The following is a 14,132-nucleotide window of genomic DNA, read 5'->3' on the forward strand; positions in this document are numbered from 1 at the left end:
TGATATCTTTTAGATGATATGTTAAAACAAAGTTTTCCAGGGATTAACAATTACATGGTCCATTTAAAATGAGAAGGGGCCATAAATCTGATGTCGTGAATAAATTCACAGATAGACCTCTCCTACACAAATCATGGGCCCTCTGGAAATAGGAATTTCTACTCAAAGGCATAGAATGCTGCAAAAAGCTGCTAAAAGATTAACGGATATCTAATGCTCCAGAATCCGGTGACATAAACCATTTTTGGTATGCGGCACGTTCATGGTTGAATTAGGGCAGGGTTGTACTGCAAATGAAAATGCTGACTTATATTCTAAATAACAACATTGTTCAAAGCTAAAGTCTTGTTAAGATGTCGGAATATTCTCACCAGCTCGGAACTAGCTGTGTTCTCAACAAGACACATCACAGATATTAGAATGGATTCTCACAGAAAACAGCTCAATAAACCACAGAAAGGTTTCACTTTTTTCTGTTAAAGATTATATTAAAATGCAACTTGTCAAATAATAAGCTAAAAAACAAAACACTATCGATACAGTTGTCATAACTATACATAATGACTTAATGTGATAATATATGGGATAATATCCCCCTTATAAAATTATAAAAATACACTGTATGGATAAAAGTATTGGGACGCCTACATATTACACCTACAGGAGCTTTTAAGATTTTGGAGTGTGTCTGTGGGAATTTTTGCCCATACATCCAGAAGATCATTTGTGAGGTCAGACACTGATGTTAGAGGAGAGGGCCTGGCTCACAATCTTTGTTCTGGTTCATTCCAAAGATGTTGGATGGGGTTGAGGTCAGGGTTCTGTGCGGGCCGGTCAATTTCATCCATACCAAACTCACCCAACCATGACTTTATGGACCTTGCTTTGTGCACTGGGGCACAGTCATGCCGGAACAGAAAAGGGCCTTCTCCCAAAATGTTCCCACAAAGTTGGAGGCATACAATTGACCAAAATGTTTTGATATGCTGAAGCAGTAAGGTACGATTCAGTCAGGCAGGTAACGTTGTCCTGGTGTTCAGATAGACAAGTGGGATTCATCACTCCACAGAACACGTTTCCATTGCTCCAGAGTTCAGTTTACACCACTCCATCCGACGCTTGACATTGTGATTGGGGATGTAAGACTTGCATGCAACTGCTGGGCCATGGAAACCCATGTCATGAAGCTCCCGGCGCACAGGTTTTTGTCCTGATGTTAAGGCCAGAGGTGATTTGGATCTCTGCAGTTATTGAGTCAGCAGAGCGTTGGCGACTTTTATGCACTATGCGCCTCAGCACTCAGTGACCCCGCTCTGTAAGTTACGTGGTCTGCCGCTGCGTGGTTGAGTTGCTTTGGTTGCTAAATGCTTCCACTATGCAATAATATCACTCACAGTGGATGGTGGAATATCTAGGAGGGAAGAAATCTCACAAACTAACTTATTACCACAGTCTCATCCTATTACAGTACCACGCTGGAATTCAGTGAGCTCTTTAGAACGACTCATTCTTTCAGAAATGTTTGTAAACGCTACTGCATGGCGAGGTGCTAGATTTTATACACCTGTGGAAATGGGACTGAATGAAACACCTGAATTTAATGATTAAGAGGGGTGTCTCAATACTTTTGTCCATATAGTGTATTAGTAGTCACCGAGAAGTTCCATGACCATATAAAATCATAAGTCCGCCATACACTGTGTACATCTATATAGGTCGCAGAACTCCAATGTGTCTTCTAATATTCTTTATAATTTATAGTAAAGGATACATTATTTTGTGTTATACACTCCTCGGCTACTTCAGAACATCTTTTTGAAGAGAAAAGGGTAGATTCCTGCTTAGCATCGATTAATATAAAACGCCCTTATCCTTTAAAAATAAAAAAGTCTGCAGCATCTGCGGTATGTATTATAAAGTTCAGCAGCATCTGAGGTGTATATTGTGATACAACAGCTTGGACACAAAACAGTATAATACGCGCTGCAGCTGCTAAAGGACATCTTTTTTAATCAGTGTTTGGCACCGGATAAGGAAGCGACTGCTTCTTCAGGGCTCTTCTCTGTATAAACGGGTTATCAGAATATCAAGAGCAGCATCACAGGTGCCCAACAGGCATGTCTACCCCAAAAAAAATTATATATATGTTGCCTATTAGACTTCATGCAAGGGACTACATTAATGATTCTTATAGATCACAATTACTAGTGGATTGGCACACCAATGAGAGCGCCGAGATGGGACTTTTTTGCTTACTCTCATTAATTATCAGTTTGAAAACAAAGGGCCCTTATATTGTTGCAGCACAGGGGGGCCTCTACTTTCTATGTCCGCCCCTTCAGATTTAATGTTCATACGAACATTATTTACAGACATGTAAATGAAAAATTTCCTTATCGTCTAAAAGCTAATTAAATAAGAAAAAATTACAAAAGATTTCTGCCAAATAAGATGTTAACTTTTGTAAACATTTCTAGTCAGGTATAAAAATTCTCATTTCTTATTATCATTTCGTATTATCGTAATTGCTTTAGTATTGCTGATGCTGTAAAGATATTGGGAGAAATTTATCAAAACCTCTGTAAAGGAAAAGAGAAGCATTTGCCCATAGCAGCCAATCAGATTTCAGCTGTTATTTTTCAGAGGCCTTTTGGGAAATTAGCTTTTCCACTTTTCCATGCACTAGTCGAAATAAATTCCTCCCATCGAAAAAGTCATAAAAACATGTTTGAGGCAGAAATTGAAAATTATCACTTCTCTTCCTTTACTCGCTTTGGCAGATCACACAAAACGCAAAATAACAAAATCACATAACAAGGTAGACGAAATGTAAAAACAAAATAAAGAAAAATTGTTCCATCTTGATAATATCAATAAATGACTATGGCAGAGGTGTGAATTGAAAAGAGGGAGCCCCAAAGCAAATATCAAACTGGGCTCCCCATTGCGGTGCAGAGTTTTGCCACCCAGGACAGAAGTTCCTAATGTTTGTTTCCTCTTCTATGCCCTTTCCATAACCCTTGGGCAATTACTCACCCCTTTGCTAACAATGCATTTTTTTAGAGAGGGGTGTCCTGTGCAGGTTATCACCACCTAGTAACAAAGGAGATGGGATCAGCGGTGTAGCTAAAGGCTCATGGGCCCCGATGCAAAAGTTCTTATTGGGCCGACAGCCCACAGCTTACAGTTGCATCGCTGGGTCTCCTAAGTGACCCAACAATGAAGAACTAGCAACCAGGGGCATCACTAAGGTCTTAAAATGTCAGGGGAAATAGCCCCAATACATATGTCCCCCCCAAGAAAATGTGTGTGTGTGTGTGTGTGTGTGTGTGTGTGTGTGTGTGTGTGTGTATATGTGTGTATAGGAGACAGCAAAACTATGGATAGGATTAGGTACAGTGGCTCAGCAGACAGTATTGCACATGATTGGATTAAATATAGGGCACAGCATGCTGATATTGCGGCTCCAGCGCTGGACCCAGGAAAGGTAAGTATAAGAATTGTTTTGCTTCTTTATGTGTTACTGATTACTTTGTGTTTGTGTTTTTTTACGGGTTCGGTCGTTGGACTACGTCGGATTCGAGGACAACTTCAATGACAGCGTTTTTTTTATTCTCAATAAAATGGTTAATGTGTGTTTTTTTTATTTCAATAAAATATTTTTCTATGTCCTTGTATTTTTTTAAACTTTATTATTGCCACCTTAGTAATAGCTGCTGGCTGATTGACAGCGTCCATTACTAAGGCAGGGCTTAATGTTATGCCGGTGCAGAGGCTAACACTAACCCCCATTATTACCCCGGTACCCACCACCACCACCATGGGTACTGGGAAGAGCCGGGAATTAACCAGTAGCCGACCATCTGTAGTGATAGGCGGGCACTGGGGCGGCCGCAGGCTGGTAGTATTAGGCTGGGGAAGGCCAAAAACAGTGGCCCTTCCCACCCTAGTAATGCTAGGCTGCTGCTGCTGCTGCTGCTGTGTTGTATCTGGCTGGTTATGAAAATGGGGGGGGACCCCACAGCGTTCTTTACAATTATTTTTTTTATTATTTTTTAAAATGACGCGGGTTTTTCATAACCAGCCAGATACAATAAAGCAGCAGCAAGCTAGCATTACCGGGGGGGGGGGGGAGGGCACTGTTTCTAGCCTCTCCCAGCCTGATAATACCAGCCCGTGGCCACCCCAGTATCCGACTATCACTACAGATGGTCAAGTACTGGATGGTACCCGGCTCTTCCCAGCACCCCTGGTGGCTGTGGGTACCAGGGTAATAATGGGGGTTAGTGTTAGCCTCTGCAACAGCTAACACTAAGCCCCGCCTTAGTAATGGACACTGTTAATCAGCCGGCAGCCATTACTAAAGCGGTAGTAATAAGACATAGAAAAAATATTTTATTGAAATAAAAAAGAACACACACCCCTCATTAACCATTGATAATAAAAAAAAAGCCGTCATTGAAGTAGTCCTTGAATCTGACGTAGTCCACCAACCAAACCTGTAGAAAAACAAAAACACAAACACAAAAAAAACAATTAGTAACACGTGGTAGGCTTAGATACAAGGTCTAGCAGATGGTAATCTCATACAGTATAAGATTACTGTCTGCTGGAGCCTTGTATCTAAGCCTACCATGTGGTAGGCTTAGATACAGGGTCCAACAGACAGTTTCACATATGGGCCCTGTATCTAAGCTTACCATGTGGTTACGTAAGATGCTTAGATACAGGGCCCCAGCAGACAGTAATCTTATACAGTATAAGATTACTGTCTTCTGGGATCCTGTATATAAGCCTACTATGTGGTAGGCTTATATACAGGGCCCATCATACAGGATCACACATGGGCCCTTTATCTAAGCCTACCATGTGATTGGCTTAGATACAGGGCCCACCAGACAGAATCACACAATCTGATCCTGTTTCATGGGCCCCCTAAGCCTGCTACATCGTAGGCTTTAAGGGGTTTTCCAGTCCCTAAACATTGATGGCCTATCCTCAGGATAGGCCATCAAAAGCTGATGGGTCGGGGTCTGACTCCCGGGACCCCACCAATCAGCTGTTTTGAAGGGGGTGCAGCGCTCGTACGAGAGCTGCTTCCCCTTCATTTCCCTTACTTGCTCACACTGTGAGTCGCTGACATGGATTCACAGTGTGAACAAGTGACCGGAATGAAGGGGACGCAGCTCTCGTACGAATGCTGCGGCCCCTTCAAAACAGCTGATTGGCAGGGTCCCGGGAGTCGGACCCCGACCTATCAGTTCCACAAGACAGGGATAATAATCTTACCCTCCTCTTCAGCCGCAACGGAGGTCCTGACTCTATCCAGGGTCGGGATGTTGTGCACGGCGCACAGCGCTCTGACGTCAGGACCTCCGCTGCGCTGCGGAACCAGGCAGATAAGTACTGTCAGTTACTATAGTGACAGGGGCCCGCGGCCCCATTTACTATAGTAATTTTTTATTGGTGTGGCTTCGGGGCCCAGTTGCAATTGCGACATCTGCGACCACTATAGCTACGCCACTGGATGGGACCAACCTGAGCTCTCTACCTCTATGATGTGCACACCCTTAACTGAAGTAGTGTAATTCTTATTTTCTAAATCTGAATCTTTCTATATTCCACAATGTGACAATATGGTTGGTAAAGTACATTTATTCCAGATTATCTTAATTTTTCTCTTTTTTTAATTCCTTCCGGTGGAAAGACAGTAATAACTGATATGACAAAATAGGACAGATTTTTGTTGTTGTTGCTTATATAATACCAACATATTCCACAATGCTGTAAAGAGTTCACCATTCATACCAGTGCCTGTCCCTTATGGGGTTCCCAACCTAACTAATCTGTACTAGACACACGTTAAGGCCAATTTTATATCAAGCCAATTAACTACTATTAACTGTATAGATGAGTGAATTGATTTTACACAAATTAAATTCTGTAAGAATGTCCCAAAAGTTTCGGATTTGCCAAATTCCAAAACTTTTGGGGTTTGCAGCGCACGAAACACTTCAAAATAGCAGCTACTGTCGAGCACAGGCCATCATTTTACAGATTAGAAAAAGGATCACATGACTTCAGACGGGCTTCCCAATAATACCTTGCAGGCAGCCTTGCCAAAATGTACTGCGGTTATCCCTCCCTCTACCCATATATGTTGCTGTCACTTTGACATTACTAATGCTGGATGGTGTTAAGAGCTTGAAAGGGGTTGGATAAAAAGTTCTAGAAAAAAAATCAAAGAGTGAGACATGCCATTTGCAGCAAATTTATTCAGACCAATATCGAATCAGATGGCCGATTCGACCCAATTGGACCCGAAACAAATTTCGTGAAATTCGCTCATCTCCCATAATTAACCTATAATTATGTTTTTGGATAGTGTGAGAAAACCCACGGGGGGGGGGGGGTTGGGACGGACGACATACAAAATTGAATGCACAGATTCCTGGTGTTAATGTCCTTTTATAAACACTCAATTGGATGTTATTGTCCCACAACCTGAGAAGAACGAGGAGTAGAGATAAACCAGGTTTGACTTCTGTATGAAATGAACTGGCTCACACATGTATCAGTGACTAGATAATCTTCTACATAAACCATGGCCTGGGTTTACTAAGGACAGCTAGATCTTAGCAAAAGTAAACTGTGTCTATCTACGCCTTATTTATTTGTGTGATTAAGGTAATAGATCATAGTAGAACAAGTAAATATGGGTTATCTAGATCTTTATAAGGTGTTTGACACTGTACCATGCAGACAAGTGATAAGGAAGTTGCAGTGTTTGGACTTTAGGGTAATTGAGTAGATAAGATATTAGTTAGAGTGTATGCAACAGAGAAATGTGTAAAATGCCCTGCTGGTTACCCACAGAGGGTTGTTAGGTCAGTATCAATCCTGTGAATTTAGACCCATTTACACAGAACAATTTTTCAAATCGCCAACGAATGATCAGTGACTTGAATTTTTTTTTCCGTGTACATAATGAACAATTCCATCGGAACAATAATTACTAGGCAGCATCATCATTGCCTACAGATGGTTTTTGCATACTTGCACAATTGATGTAATGGGCATATCGCCAAGATATGCCATCAGTTTCTGATTGATGAGAGTCTGACTACCCAAATCCCCACCAATTAAAACAACAAAGGGGCTTAAAGAGGCTCTGTCACTACATTATCAGTGGCCTATCTTGTACATAATGTGATCGGCGCTGTAATGTAGATTCCAGCAGTGTTTTTTATTTAGAAAAGCGATAATATTTGACGGAGTTACAATCTATTTTAGCTTTATGCCAATCACTTTCTTTGGACAACTGGGCGTGTTTTTACTTTTTGACCAAGTGGGCATTGTGGAGAGAAGTGTATGACGCTGACCAATCAGCGTCATACACTTCTCTCCATTCATTTACACAGCACATAGTGATCTAGCTAGATCACTATGTGCAGCAACATACACACATATTAACGTTACTCAAGTGTCCTGACAGTGAATAGACATCAGTACCAACCAGGACGTGATGTCTATTCAGAATCCTGACACTTCGGTAACGTTTGTGTGAGATTTACAGTAAGGCAAGTGTAATCTCGCGAGATTACGCTGTAAACTGTCATTTAAAATGAGATTACGCTTGCCTTGCTGTAAATCTCACACAAATATTACCGAAGTGTCAGGATTCTGAATAGACATCACGTCCTAGCTGGAAGCGATGTCTATTCACTGTCAGGACACTTGAGTAACATTATAGTGTGTGTATGTGGCTGCACTTAGTGATCTAGCTAGATCACTATCTGCTGTGTAAATGAATGGAGAGAAGTGTATGACGCTGATTGGTCACTGATTGGTCAGCGTCATACACTCCTCTGTACAACACCCACTTGGTCATATAGTAAAACATGCCCAGTTTTCCATTGAGAACTCATTAGCATATAGCTAAAATAGGTCATAACTCCGTCAAAAATGATCGTTTTTCTAAATAAAAAACACTGCTGTGATCTACATTACAGCGCCGATCACATAATGTACAATATAGGCCACTTATAATGTGGTGACAGAGCCTCTTTAAGCAGTACCCCAGTCTTTTAACAATTTTTCCCTTCATCGCTGTCCTCATGACGGGTGGGGGTCTCAAAGGTTGGACTCTGACAATCATAATGTCATGGCATATCTTAGCAATATGTCATAACATTACAATGTGGGAATACCCCTTAAAGGTTAGGGCTCCACAGAAATAAATTGTGCGCATTATATTGCATATTGTATTCACTTGGGGTAAATGTTTGAAAAGAGTGAATATGTTTATTTGGGGATAGTATGCTACTAATATTGTGGAGCTGCAATTTGTCATGAAATCGCAGGGCAACACTCTTGCATTGAGCTGCAGCACCAGATAGAGCGGCACAAAAGTGGCACTGTTTCTGGAAGAATGCAGCCATGTATCTCTAATCCCATACAAGCCCTAATAAACTATTCTTACATCATGGAATCATTTTTCAAACCAAAAACACAGATGCACCGATACATACTATATACCGATGATTGTGATCTTTTCCTATATTGACACTGGACAATTATTGTTACAATCATTCGGAAATGTCACTATAATTGACCAGGGTAAATGGACCGTTGGTTTTAGACGTTTCAGAGTGATATTGAGTTCTATTTGTATATATCCCATTTTGCATCTTATTTAATATTAAGTATACTGTATATATATAGTAACTATTCTAAATATTATCAATGTTAAAGATGATAATAGCTATCTAAGAATCGGACAGAAATACTTAAATTTGATTATCGCACTTTATCGTTTGCTCAATTCCCCTATTATAACACTATACATAGGCAACCTTGTTAGAAGAAATTGGAGTCGACTGTTGTAAACTGTGAAGATTGTATTAGGCTTTCTAATGTCTAAACATCAATTCAATTTCTAAATTAAAAAAGAATTTCAGGTTTAGAAAAATCTGATAAGAGTCCTCCATCTGCCGTGTGCTGCAGATGACAGATGCTTCTTTGAGCACAGCTAAGATAACCCTGACATTATCCAATCAGCCTGGTATTGGGATAAGTCTGATTTGCTACCCATGCTTGTGTCATGCCTAAAAACACTCTAATCCCCTTTCCCTTCCATTTACCCTACATAAATTATACTTAATATGCATTATGTTCTCTGCTTAACTTTTCACTCTCACTGGCACCGTGCTGCTGGACATTCTTTGCCTAACACATTACAGCATGCATTCTATTAGATGGAATTTGTATTTTGTGTTATATTTGACTGCTACTAAAAGTCATGACAAATGTTTACATAGTTTACAGATAATTTTTTGTAATTTGTATTATATATTATTAATGATTTTTAGAATTGTTAATATTATTCCTATAGTTATAATAACTAAATTAATTTATACCACACTAAGGCTAGGCACTACGTTCTGCTGATATATAACAGACGTTCCTCCAATCATATAACCCAGATATAGAACCATATAGTTCATACGTATGCCACTGACTTCCATTAAAAAAATAAACACTGTATATTGTATATACAATTGAGACAAAGTTATTCCTGCGTATTCGAGTCTGTTTTCAGAATGATAGGTAAATGTTAGACCTGTGCATTGGGAGATTTTCCCAGCATATTCACCGAACATTCACAACAAACGTGATGTAACCCTAACCTAATATGTAGTAATAGCTATGTACTACTTTACAGCACACACAAAAAAAAGTACTATTTAGGTATTAAATGCAGTGGCGTAACTACCGCCGTATCAGCAGTAGCGGCTGCTACGGGGCCCGCGGCATGAGGGGGCCCGTGTCGCCCGCCGGCACGGGCCCCCACCATGGCCGGAGGCTCCGCTAGCAGCCGCTATGGCTGCTACAGCGGGACGCCACTGAACACTACGGCAGAGCAGGGAGGTATCTCCCCGCTCTGCCATTAACTGGTTCCCGACAGCTGGCTGTATTTTTACGGCCAGCGGTCAGGGTCCTTAAAACCCGAGCCATAGACTTTCTACGGCTCGGGTTTTAACTTGCTGCCCGAGCGATCGGGCAGCTGAATGTCGGGTCTCCAGCAGTCAGTGACTGCCGGGGACCCTGAGGAGAGGATAGAAGCAGCTTTCGCTGCTTCTGTCTTCTCTGATCACTTGTACACAGCACTCAATGAACGCTGTGTATAGGAATAGAGACAGCAGCAGCGGCGCTGTCTCTATTCCTCCCGGTGATCATGTGACTGGTCACATGATCGCCGGGGTCTTACTAGACCCAGCACAGCCCTATTAGTGACAATCGTCACTATGAGAGGGCTGATTTCCCCTGTAACTGGGGCTACTGTGTTGCTCCAGTTACAGTGGAAAAACATGGTGTAAAAGAAAGAAAAAAAATATATAAAGTTCCCCAAAGGTCTTTTTTGACCTTTGAGGGACAGACCATAGTAATAAAAAAATAATAAAGTAAAGTGCAAAAAAAAATTAAATAATAAATACACATAAAATACCCACCCCAAAAAAAAACGTTCCCCCAAGCGCTGACCCAATTACCCTAATATAGACATGTAATATATAAAAATTTACGGTAGACAATGACGATCACAAATAAAAGGTCTATTTTAGGGTAAAACTATGTTATTATCAAAAAAAAAATAGCTGAAATGTAAAAAAGCTTATTTTTTTACTATTATTTTCAAACTTTATGAATAAAAATTCTAAAATAGCAAAAAAGGTGTGTATAAGAACGATAAAAAATGAAACCTACATTGTCTACGGAAAAAAACGTCGCAAAAATCACGTCGTTAGCCCAAAAAATAAAGTTATAGCCATTTAACTAACACGTGCTAAAAATGGCTAAACGGTGTCTGGTCCTGAAGGCGCAAAATAGAGCAAAAGACATGTATCCCCTCTCCACAGGATCTCCACAGGATAGGGGATACATGTGTGATCGCTGGCAGGGATAGGGAGAACGGGGGACTGAAAGTCCCCTGAAGTTCTCCATCACAAACCTCGGACTTCCGGGGTCTGTGTCGGTAGCTCCGTAGAAATGAATGGAGCGCCGGTCGTGCTTCTGCGCATGCGTGACCAGCGCTCCTTTCATTATTATTGAGCTGCGCAGACACCGGAAGTCAGAGGTTTGTCATGGAGAGTTCAGGGGACTTTCAGTCCGCCGTTCTCCCTATCGCTACCAGCGATCACTTATGTATCCCCTATCCTGTGGAGATCCTGTGGAGAGGGGATACATGTATTTTGTAGGACACACTGTAGGTCGAATTTTTTTGGGAGGGGGGACGCTGTATGGCGTTCCCTACAGGGGGGAACGCTGTATGGCGTTCCCTACAGGGGGGGTGGCTGTATGGCGTTCCCTACAGGGGGGGAGCTGTATGGCGTTCCCTACAGGGGGGGAGCCGTATGGTGTTCCCTACAGGGGGGGGCTGTATGGCGTTCTCTACAGGGGGGCTGTATGGCGTTCCCTACAGGGGGGCTGTATGGCGTTCCCTACAGGGGGGGCTGTATGGCGTTCTCTACAGGGGGGGCTGTATGGCGTTATCTACAGGGGGGCAGTATGGCGTTATCTACAGGGGGGCTGTATGGCGTTCTCTACAGGGGGATGTATGGCGCTATCTACAGAGGGGGGCTGTATGGTGTTATCTACAGGGGTGGGGGTTGTGTGACACCCAGGGGAGGGGGGGCCCCAGTCAAAAGTTTGCTATGGGGCCCAGTCTTTCCTAGTTACGCCCCTGATTAAAAGGATTGCTGCTCCCTGACAGAGCCACAATTTTTAACTGTATCTGCATCCTCAGGATTCAGATACAGTTGTCAGCAGTGGCGTCACTAGCACCAGGCATCTGGGACATGCGCCTGTGAAGCTTGATTCGTCATGGAAACAGGGATAGGTGAGTATAAGATTTATTAATTGTTTGGAGGGCACTGTAACTAAATGGGGGCCCTATCTACAGGGGACAATGTGTGTGTCTCTATGTATAAAGGGCACTATATGTGGCACTACCTACCAGGGGTACAGGGGGCAGTGTGTAAGGAACAATTCACAGATGGTACTGTGTTAGGCACTATCTCCAGGAGGCACTGTGTGTGGAACTATCTAAAGATGGCACTGTGTGTGGCACTATCTACAGGGGACATTGTGTGACACTATCTACAGGGGGCACTGTGTGTGGCATTCTCTTAAGGGGCACTGTTCGTGGCACTCTTTACAGGGAGAGTGAGAGGGATTTATTTTCTGGTTTGTTTACCAACTGGATTTCTTGCTTCTTCAGGATATTTTTTGATGTCATTTAAGATCAACAGGACACATTGAAAAATAATACACCTTAGAACTTTTTTATGTTTTTTTCTTGAGTAATGGGTCTTTGTCACGATTTGTGGGTATGTGGACCAACTGGGCCGTACCGTCGTAGCGGGATAGCAGCTGGCCAACAGAGTACCAAGTCAATATATAAATAGTCCAAGCACAAGGGTACCTGTAGTGGTTCAGACAGTAGCAATGACTAGGTACAGATGGGACCTTGACAGCAGACACCAGACATAGTCTAACACAGCAGGTGGAACTCAGTGGCACAACACAACTAAGGCACAGGAACAAATAGCATGGGATACAGGGTACAGGTAGCAGGGCACAGGAACAACGGGAACAAGATAACACTGAGGGACCATTTTCAAGACTAACATAGGAAAACACAACAATGCTCAGGCAAATGAACAAAGGGGCAGGGCCCTTCTTATAGTCCAGGGTGATCATGGGCTAATTAATGATAATTCCCATGTGCGTGCACTGGCCCTTTAAGGCCAGCCACGAGCGTGCGCGCGCACCCTACGGGACACAGCGGACCGGAGTGGAAGTAAGCGCTGGCGTCTCCTGGGGAGGAGATGCGGGCCAGTGCTCACAGATCTATGGCTGCGGCCGCCGGGGGTGAGTAATCCCGATGGTCCGTGGCCATGGACGCTACAGTCTTGATCTGCATGTTTGTAATGGTTACCAACATTCCTTTTCCTATAACAGTATTGTAGCCAGGCCTTAGATTCGATTGATGATGAAGGTGCTTACTAAGTTTCAGAAAGTGATTTCTAAGTAGTTTATTCATATACATATCTTTATACCTTGGAATTGTATATGACAACAAGAAAACATAAATGTCGACCTCTAGTTTTCTGACATTATTCATGATATTCAATGAATAAACTATTATAAAAATGTAGGAACCAAAATAACAGAAATTTTATATTTCAACATTGATAACTATTGTACTCAAAGTATTGTGTTACGTGAACTTTGGATTTAGTTGTTGATCTCAGATTCAAACCTCAAGGACAACTTCTTATTATAAGAAACAAACATGTATGAAGTTGATTCAATATCTGCCGTACATTCAATAGTCTGGCAGAACAATATGCCTATTGTAAAAGTGATAATAATGGCCTGCAATAATTCTATGCTCTGATATTTTGCATAACATTTTGAGATTGCTCTATGTGTGACGTAGCACATTATCCACATAAACCAGATAAAATTTGGATGACCTCAAAGTAATTTGAGCCAAGTATGGGGAAAATTACAAGTTTTATTCTCTAAAGAAAACGTTTCCATTTGCTTTTCTGCAAATTAAGAAGTAGTAAACTCGCACCTTTTCAAAAACTCTGTAAATTATTACTGTGACATGAAGAAATTAAATAAAAACAAAAGATTAATTACAACATAAAAAACACAAGTGCACATTGCCCAGGAAGTTAGAGTATTCATTCATCTCAATAATAAATGTGTGTTTCCTTATATTTCAAAAATGGTCAAAAAACAAATGCACCATGTTTTCATAGGAGGTTCACTAGCAGTTCAACATTAATTAAGCAAAGACCTTAGTCACAAATCAAATTACCGGTTTTGTCAGATTTAATCACGGTTGTCCTAACACTAATAAGAAAAAAAGAGAAGAGTGTAACGTTTTATTTTGGAACATTTAAAAAACTTTATGTAACTGCGTTTTACTTTTTTTTTTAGTCCCCCTAGGGAACTTGTCCTACTAATACTTCTGCCTTTTTACCTCATATCCAATACCTCATCATCGTTTTCAGATACAAATTTAAAGGTGTTTGATTTCCTTAACATTCATTTTTAAC

The sequence above is a fragment of the Rhinoderma darwinii genome, chromosome 1 (genome assembly GCF_050947455.1).
Source record: "Rhinoderma darwinii isolate aRhiDar2 chromosome 1, aRhiDar2.hap1, whole genome shotgun sequence".
Lineage (NCBI taxonomy): Eukaryota > Metazoa > Chordata > Amphibia > Anura > Rhinodermatidae > Rhinoderma > Rhinoderma darwinii.